Genomic DNA, 8,637 nt, shown 5'->3' with positions numbered 1-8,637 from the left:
AGATCCTGAATCATCTGTGAATTATTATGTCTACCATAGTTTTCACTTTTGCAGATCATTAGACATGGCATTTGGACAATTATAAGACATGGTGTTGTTAAGGATGAAGATTGTTTTTGCTAACTCAAGAGAGGTCTGGATAACAGGGGATAAATAAATTCATTATTTAAATTAAAGATAACTTTAGAAATGTTCCTTTGATGAACAAATTGATAAAACCGAGAATGGGACATAAGGAGTGAAATAGGAGATTTTACATATGCTACATTACTTACAAAACACAACCTCACAAACAATGAACACCCGCTTACTGATTTACAACCCTAAGGGATAGGATCCTTTAACATGGTTTTATTTTGGTTGTTGTTTTGGCCGGGAACTTGAGGAGTACTTAACGAGTCAAGGCACCGGCAGAAGATTTATTAGTTTTTCTTTTCTTAGATGATTGGGGTACATTTTAAATGCTTACACATAGACTTTAAATGACACATAGTATGTGGGAACATAACATGGGTTGGGGTTCTTTGTTATTTGTTTTGTTTTATTTTCTGTTTCCATTCTTCTGTCCTTTTATGTCTATGTCTTGGTCTGTTATTTCTCCTCCTCACTATCACTTCAATAGGTTGGCCACCTGGGAATGATGGTGTGGAACTGACGGCCGTAGTTCCAGTGGAGGGAGATGAAGACTAAAATTTAATCCTCTAATATAATTTCATGATTTAATATTATGTATCTATTATTATTCTTTATTAATATTCATAATCAATTGTATTATCTTATGAAGTTTAAAATGCATGAGTTAGACTATAGATTGCATGTACACATGTGTTTAAGGATCATATTCTAAGACACAGACACAGGGAGGGGAGCTGGTAGAGTTGGTAGAGATATATTTTGCTTAGAGGTATGCAATGTTCACTTAGCGGAGATGTTCCAATGATGATGATACTTCAAATGTGTACAGTTCGTATGTTCTTTGCAAGGAGAATGAATGTTTCAACTGATGCAAATGTACCATTTGTATAACACTAATGTATACACCACTAATGTATACACTGAAGGAATAGTTTCTTAATGTGGATAGTGGATTGACCATGTGCATTAGGTAGACATTCCATCTTTAAACATAAGCAATATGTTTTTCTACCTTACAAGGAAGTTGCAAGTCTCTCTGTGATGTATATAAGCTAGATCGTACTGTACCATCTCAGAGAAGCATTAAGGCATGATGAGGGGGTGAGAGGAAGGAGGAAACATAGAGATTATGGGGTAAGGAAGGAGAAACCCAGAAACCATTTACATCTAGCATGATGGGGTGAGAAGATAGATAATGGGGAATAGAGGAAATCTAGAATGAAGACCTTCTCTCATGTAGCCTTATTCTTATATGCCTGTGTTTCTCTCTGTCTGACACATGACACATGTTCAAATAATAAATCTCTTGGCAAGATATCAGGTGTAGCTTCCGTGATTCAACAATTATGGGGGAAGCACGATTTTTAGAATCTACACTCACTACACGAGTAGACAACAACTCTGTCAGCCAACGATTCTATCTTGTCTACAAACCACGTTTTATCACGAAGAAATCACGCGATAAAACGAACCGGAAATGACGCAATACAGCACGCGCACCACTACCCAGCGAAGAAGAACACAAGTGCACAACACGCGAGTCTTTGTTTGAATATGGACGTCAGAAAGAAATTAGTGCTGCAAACTGTTTGCGCGATGATTTGCTCTGAAAAAAAATAATAATAATAATCCCATGGCATAGACAGTATATAAACGGTATTTTCCCAGTGACCTCAACCCATGCCTTGCTCTGATTGGCTGTAGCTCATGGCATCACATGTGGTTGAGTCGTGCGACAGCTCCAGATATCTAGCATGCTAGATATTTTTCTGGGCTCGGCGACGCGTCCGCGAGGCGTCTGCGAGCGTCTGCGAGCGTCTTTGATGCGTTGTTGGCTCTTTCATACTAACAGATTGGCGAGCGTTCATCGGCCGCTACTCCCCCGCGATTTGCACGCGATAACAACCCGACCTGTCGGCGAGCTCAACGATTTGCAAATCGGGCTTAAATCGGGCTTAAAATCCTGTAGTGTGAACTAGGCTTAAGGTGTCTAAGTCTAAATTTAAACTGGAGCGATCGTGTTTCTTTAGAGGACTTGGAGGAAACCACGCGATTCATATGGATTAGGTGAGTTTTTTGCGATTAACTTTTTCAAACGTGAACAGTTTTGGTGAATCGTTCATCAGAGGGATAAGTTAAATCTCTCAGGTGTTAGTCTACGATATTTCCGTTTTTATTTCTAAGAGTAACGGAATTCTTAAATGTTCTGCACTAATGAGTGATCATGACAGTATTTAGATTTTTTTTCTAACGTTAATAGAAAAAGTAACTGTTAGTGTTTTTATTTTTTTCTCATCTTCAAGTTTGCATGACGTGTGACATTTGGAACCTCGGTCATTAACCGGTGATTCTAGGTAAGATTTGTATTACAAATTTACGTTTACTTTGCCAGTCGTACTTTTGACTGTGTAACAGCCAGTGCTTAATTTGTAAAGTGGGAGGTCCCGGAGCACAGAGGAGGGGTGGATCCGGCGACTCAAAACGGGGGTTGGAGGAAACGGAACAAAAAAAAAAAAAAAAAAATTGCACTGCCTACGTAGCTTCTCTGCAGGGACAGCATGTGCTGAGTGGGTGCTGCTAGATCATTCAGTAAGGGCTAGCGCAAAATGCGGCATCGGCATCTCGAAGCGGCACTTCCGGTGGCATCTCCAGCGGCCATCAGAGAGCGGCATCTCCAGCGGCCATCAGTGAGCGGCATCTCCAGCGGCCATCAGAGAGCGGCATCTCCAGCGGCCATCAGTGAGCGGCATCTCCAGCGGCCATCAGTGAGCGGCATCTCCAGCGGCCATCAGTGAGCGGCATCTCCAGCGGCCATCAGAGAGCGGCATCTCCAGCGGCCATCAGTGAGCGGCATCTCCAGCGGCCATCAGTGAGCGGCATCTCCAGCGGCCATCAGTGAGCGGCATCTCCAGCGGCCATCAGTGAGCGGCATCTCCAGCGGCCAGGACTTTCTGGTGCAGCGGCATCTCCAGCAATCAATATTTTCTATTTTATTAACTGCATTTTAACTAAATAACATTATGTAGCTACCACAGAGTAGCATAGCTTATATCATGTGTGCATATCCTTTGTAAATAAAGTTTTGAGTTTCTGTTAGCCTAACGTTACATCAGAGAAAGCTGCAATTGTTCTGAGTATGATACAGGCTATGCTGTAACGTTATAAGTTTCCAGCAAGAAGTGTCTATCACTTTAATGTTTCAGAAAATGCTGTTTATTAAATATGAATAAATGGTTATTCCGTTAATACAGAAATGCGTTCAGTTAATACAGAAATGAGTTTCTGATGTGCTGCACAATTCTGATATTAATTCAAATAAGCTGTAGGCCTACAAAGCTGAAATTGCGGCGGCATCTCCAACAGCCAATAGACATTGTCCAGCTGTGGCTGCTGCCAAAGTGTGATACCACTTTCTGATTAATTAGTTATGTTTCTGCGAAGAGGAAATTATTAAATCCATTTTTTTCATAAAAACTTAGGCTAACTGAACATATAGGCTGTTCATGTGAAAAATTATAATTTGCCTACTCATTTTAAAGGTTTTTACATAGAGACCTGCATCTAATGAATTAGAAACACACCAAAATATAGCCTAATTGTAATTTTATTTAACATTTGTTATTCTTCAAATTAAATCGTCTTTACAAACATAGGCTATATGAGCTAGATTCAACTAATCAATATAATATTGTTATTATTATTAATAATAATATTATAAATATTAACAATATTAGTAGGCTAGCCTACTAGTACACATTTATTAAAAACATATCTGTTGTAGGCTATCTGTAGCCTAAAACACATCTATTTAGCCTCACATACTGACTTTATTTGTAGTTCATACTGTTTTAATACCCTGTATTTTCTTTTTCATTTTTAGGAAAATCCCTTAATTACCATAGTTTATTTCTATACCAAATGTCATACACTTGCAATGAAGCTAAAAATATAAACAACTACATCATTATGTTGATATCCTATATTTTTACAATAAAACTTACGACAAACATGTCTTCTAATATCAGTTGTTGCGTATAGGCTATACCGAGCTGCATCGAACACATTTGTAAAGTACTTTCCTTGAACCCATTGTGCGAGTTCACTTTAATACCGCGTGCTTTATATACATGTTGCTGCTGATTGGACTGCAGTTCTGACACACCCACCAAACAAGAGAAAAAGTATCTCGGCGCTTGCGCACCGTTTTGAACTTGAACATGCCCCTGTAGAGGGCTGCAACTTCACTTTTTAAAGGACAATATCCTGGCCGGACTACTGTCAGTGATATAAGTATTTGAAATTAACATGATTTCTTAATGTCTAGTGACATATCAGGGCCATTTTATGATTAATTTAAATAAATTTCTTACATACACAGCTCATTTAACTAATCAAAACCAATCGCTTGTAAATTACTTGTAACGGAATTCACAAAACATACATAAAATTGTTAGCATATCACTTGATAATCATTTAAGAATGTATTGTACAAATCTAAATAGGCTATTAAATCAAAATATATGTCCAGCGGCATCCGCTGGAGATGCCGCTGCACTGATGGCCGCTGGAGATGCCGCTGCACTGATGGCCGCTGGAGATGCCGCTGCACTGATGGCCGCTGGAGATGCCACCGGAAGTGCCGCTTCGAGATGCCGATGCCGCATTTTGCGCTTGCTCTTTCTCAGATCATTGACGGGGAGCTGCGCAAAACTTGGTCACTAAATATTTAATATTCAGTCATGTTAATGATCCCAATTAAAGTTTTAATTTTATTAAATTGAACAAGCGCAACATTCAGCATTCAATCAAATAGGCCTATTCTAAAAGATGTAGGCTATTATTAATAATAATGTTATTTCAAAACAATATCTCGTTATTTCGAAATAATATGTGTGCGTGCATCTGTAAATCCGGTGACACGTGTATTGATTTTTATTAATAAGCAAGTGTTTTCTCTAAAAGTGTTGACTCTGCTGCAAAGATGAAGTTGACGATCGCCATCTCCGTGTGAACGCGCTTATAGAGAGAAATGCACATAAATAAGCCTAATAATGGATTACATAATCGAGTAGCCTTTTTCTTTTTTCGTTTTGAATTATTTCGTTTAAAGACATTTCAAGCTGTGTGTATTTGATGTATTTGTCATGTCTGTGTGAGGCATACACTGAGTTTCGTTAAGTTAGGATGTGCTCTAGTTCACGTGCAATGCAATTGAGCGCGCGGGCGCCTCCGTTAGGCTATATTTGTTTCGTCGGCCTATTCATTAAATACAGGCAATTGGTTGATGAAAAATTGATTAAAATTAAGATACAATTTATACAAAACGAAATTCACTTTAAAGAAAGGCTTTCTATAACAACTTCAACGGTCAAAATCATGTCTGACCCGCTCCATGTCTCACATTGCGCATTTTACTCGGTCGTGCTGTTCACTTTTCATAAATCAACATAAATGGAAAAAAAAATTACATTATAATATTTTAACAAATATGAAACGCGCTTTTTTTAATGGCTACAACAGTATAGTAGGCCTACATAGCCTCCTCTCTATTTGTACAAATTTCTACACATTAATTTAATTCTGAATTTTGCACACACAAGTTGAAAGGCATTTGTTCAAAAAAAAAGTTCACGGATAATTGTGCATGCATTTATTAGCCTAATCATTATGATACTAAAATCCTAACAAATAGGCTATACAAAAAATCAGATCAGCGCATAATATGAACGGTTAAGCATTTTCCTCCCATAGAAAACCATTAGGCTATAAGAACGCTTAATGTGGCTTAATGCAGATTAGGATGTCCCCTTATTATGTCGAAATAACGAGATATCGATACTAGGCTACTGTGTCCGCCGTGGTCTCCTTTTTGATCAGCGGAAACGATTTTTGCTTGTTTGGGATCTGACTAGCGTATTTGAAAAAGTTAAGCAAACTTTCCTGTCTTTTTGACATTTTTCCCCTGAGTGAAACGATCGAGGCTAACAGCAATCTCAACTCGTACAACAAGCGCGCAAGTCATGTGTCACAAACATTGAACACTACACAAACAGTAATTTTTTTTTTTTTCATCTAGGCAATTAATTTTAGTGACACAGGAGGTGCCGGATCCAATAAAAAAGGTCCCGGATCCAATGTCGGAGGTGACGGAACATGTTCCGGCGTGTTCCGGCTCAAATTAAGCCCTGGTAACAGCACGTCTTTTTTGTTGCAATTTGACCAATCAGAGCCAAGCTTTTCAAGTCGAATCTCGAAGAGATGAAGATACTGCTATCAGAAGTTACTGGTAAGTTTTAGTTGCTGTTTGCATAAATAAATAGCTCACTGTTTAGTTTTTGTCCTAGTTTTTTCCAACATTTTTTCCTCTAGTCTAATTTGTGTTCATTCATGTAAAAATCTGTTTATTTAATTGTTTTTTAGCCTGGCTAACAGACCCAATTCTCGTTGAGACTTTCAGCGAGAATAAAATCGCGCTGCGCAAAGGCAGTATGGGGAAACCCAGGCTATTGTTTTTTTGGGACAGCTGCAAGTCACTTGTCATGGTTTAACGTTACAATATTTTGCAATACTTCTAATTTCCTTAACTCGTTGAAGAGTGTATGCGTTTCTGTACATAACTCTTTTTTTTTTTGCTCTCAAAGTCAGAGGGGGCTGACTAAAACAAGATTAGCATTTGTTGTACATTTTAATTATTATTCTTGTTGGCTGAGTATACTTTTTCAGTTAAACAGTTAGCCTAAATTGCCCTTTTTTGCTGTGATACAGTGACATATGTAGACTTCACAGTTGTTCAAGAGCTATTTTATTAACTCCTTTTCTGAATTACATTAACATTTTATATGAAATGTCTACTGTTAAAATATATGAACTAAGCATTACATGCCATGTTAAATAATTCCATTTTTACCAGGTGAAAAAGACTTACTATTAAATGTAATAAATATTTACTTAAGTATGTTTTTTGTACAAAACAAATATACTTTAATGCATTTATAATACATTTAACAGTATGTGTTTTTCACCTTGTATGTACAACAGAGGAAAATGTCAAAACATCATACACTGTAAAAAAAAATTACATCCCCAAGTCAAAACTTTCTAGTGACTGATCACATCAACATTTTTCAATTAGTCTGATGTATTATTTCTCATTGAGCCAATGTTAACGGACTATTGCAACAAGAATTTCACTTGGGCCAATTAAAAAATTTAGATGTGACCAGTCACTAGAACATTTTGACTTGGAGAGGTTAGAAATTTTTTACAGTGTACTGTTGTAATAAAAAACGTCTAGGTTACGACCTCTGTTCCCTGTGAACAGGGAATGAGACACTGCATTGATGACGCTATGAGGAACACCCTCCATGTGAACCGGTGTTTGAAAAGCTGTACAATCACACCAATAGAATTTGACTGGCGACAGCCTATGACACGACTAGTGCGACTCAGGTGAATTAAAGAGGCGCCTAGAGGACATTGTTCCCCAATAGCATCATCGAAGCAGTGCAAGTTCCCTTTTGATAGGGAACAGTTACTTTTTTAACAGAGGTTAATTTTGCTTTAATATAAAATAAACTCATCTTTTTCCCCTTTCATAGACACTGTGATCAAACAATTTCCAACACGTCTGAGGTGCGAGCACTGATTCGAAGGAAATGCAACAATGAGGCAAACTCAAAGACCAATCAGTAACAGTACTGTAACTGTTTGCAGCTATTAATGACTGCACTTTATTGACTAGTTAGGTTTATTGAAGTTAGTTTTTTTGTTGTTGTTTATAATACCTCTGCAAATCACTGTATTTTATGTTAATGTATATATTTTTTTACAGTTTACATATGCTGCTGTACTGATGTACACTGGGTAATGCATTAAAGTTTACTAGCTTTCAAAGTGTGTGTGTTTTATACAAATATTTTTTTACTGTGTGTTTTAATACACCATTAACATGTTTAATTATGTTTTATAAAGGTACTGTTCACAGTATTAAAACATATTTTAAATGATTTGCTATATAAAAAATATGTGAGCAATACATAAATATGATTTGTATAGCAAAGTTGATATATTCGTATATTTTAAATAATTTATAAGTGTATTTAAAAATGTATTAAAGATTTAATCTAAAGATAAAATTAAAGCTGAAATAGTATGTTAAAAGCATATTTAAGTTCATCTTCAATGTGTCCCAAAAAAGCACAATTTAGTACACTAAGATGATCTTAAGTTTATATTAAGCAGTACTTAAGATAAGTTTGAAGTATATTAAGTGCAAAATAAGTGGGTCGAAAATAGAGCACTTTAAGTACATTACGGAAGTGTATTATAGAAGTATACTAAGTGAACTTAAAATGTATTTTAGTCCATTTTTTTAAAATCTAGGAATACATAAGTATAATTTTTATATAATTACATATTATAATAATTTAAATAGTTTATTATTGTATTTAAAGATGGTTTAAATTATACTTAAAGTGGTAACGAAATACATTTTTTAAAAAT

At 36.5% G+C, this 8,637-nt stretch overlaps 1 long non-coding RNA gene across 1 annotated transcript; it reads left to right on the top strand.

Moving 5' to 3' along the window:
• Positions 1-2,127: 2,127 nt before the first annotated feature.
• LOC307000387 lies at positions 2,128-7,922 on the top strand. Its single transcript, XR_013798025.1, has 4 exons — positions 2,128-2,202; positions 2,439-2,489; positions 6,363-6,421; positions 7,734-7,922. It is a non-coding gene; the product is annotated as an uncharacterized lncRNA (long non-coding RNA).
• The last annotated feature ends 715 nt before the right edge of the window (positions 7,923-8,637 follow it).

Source organism: Phoxinus phoxinus (assembly GCF_949152265.1).
Source record: "Phoxinus phoxinus genome assembly, chromosome: 6".
Classification (NCBI taxonomy): Eukaryota; Metazoa; Chordata; class Actinopteri; order Cypriniformes; family Leuciscidae; genus Phoxinus; species Phoxinus phoxinus.
This window is presented reverse-complemented; position numbering and strand designations above follow the sequence as displayed.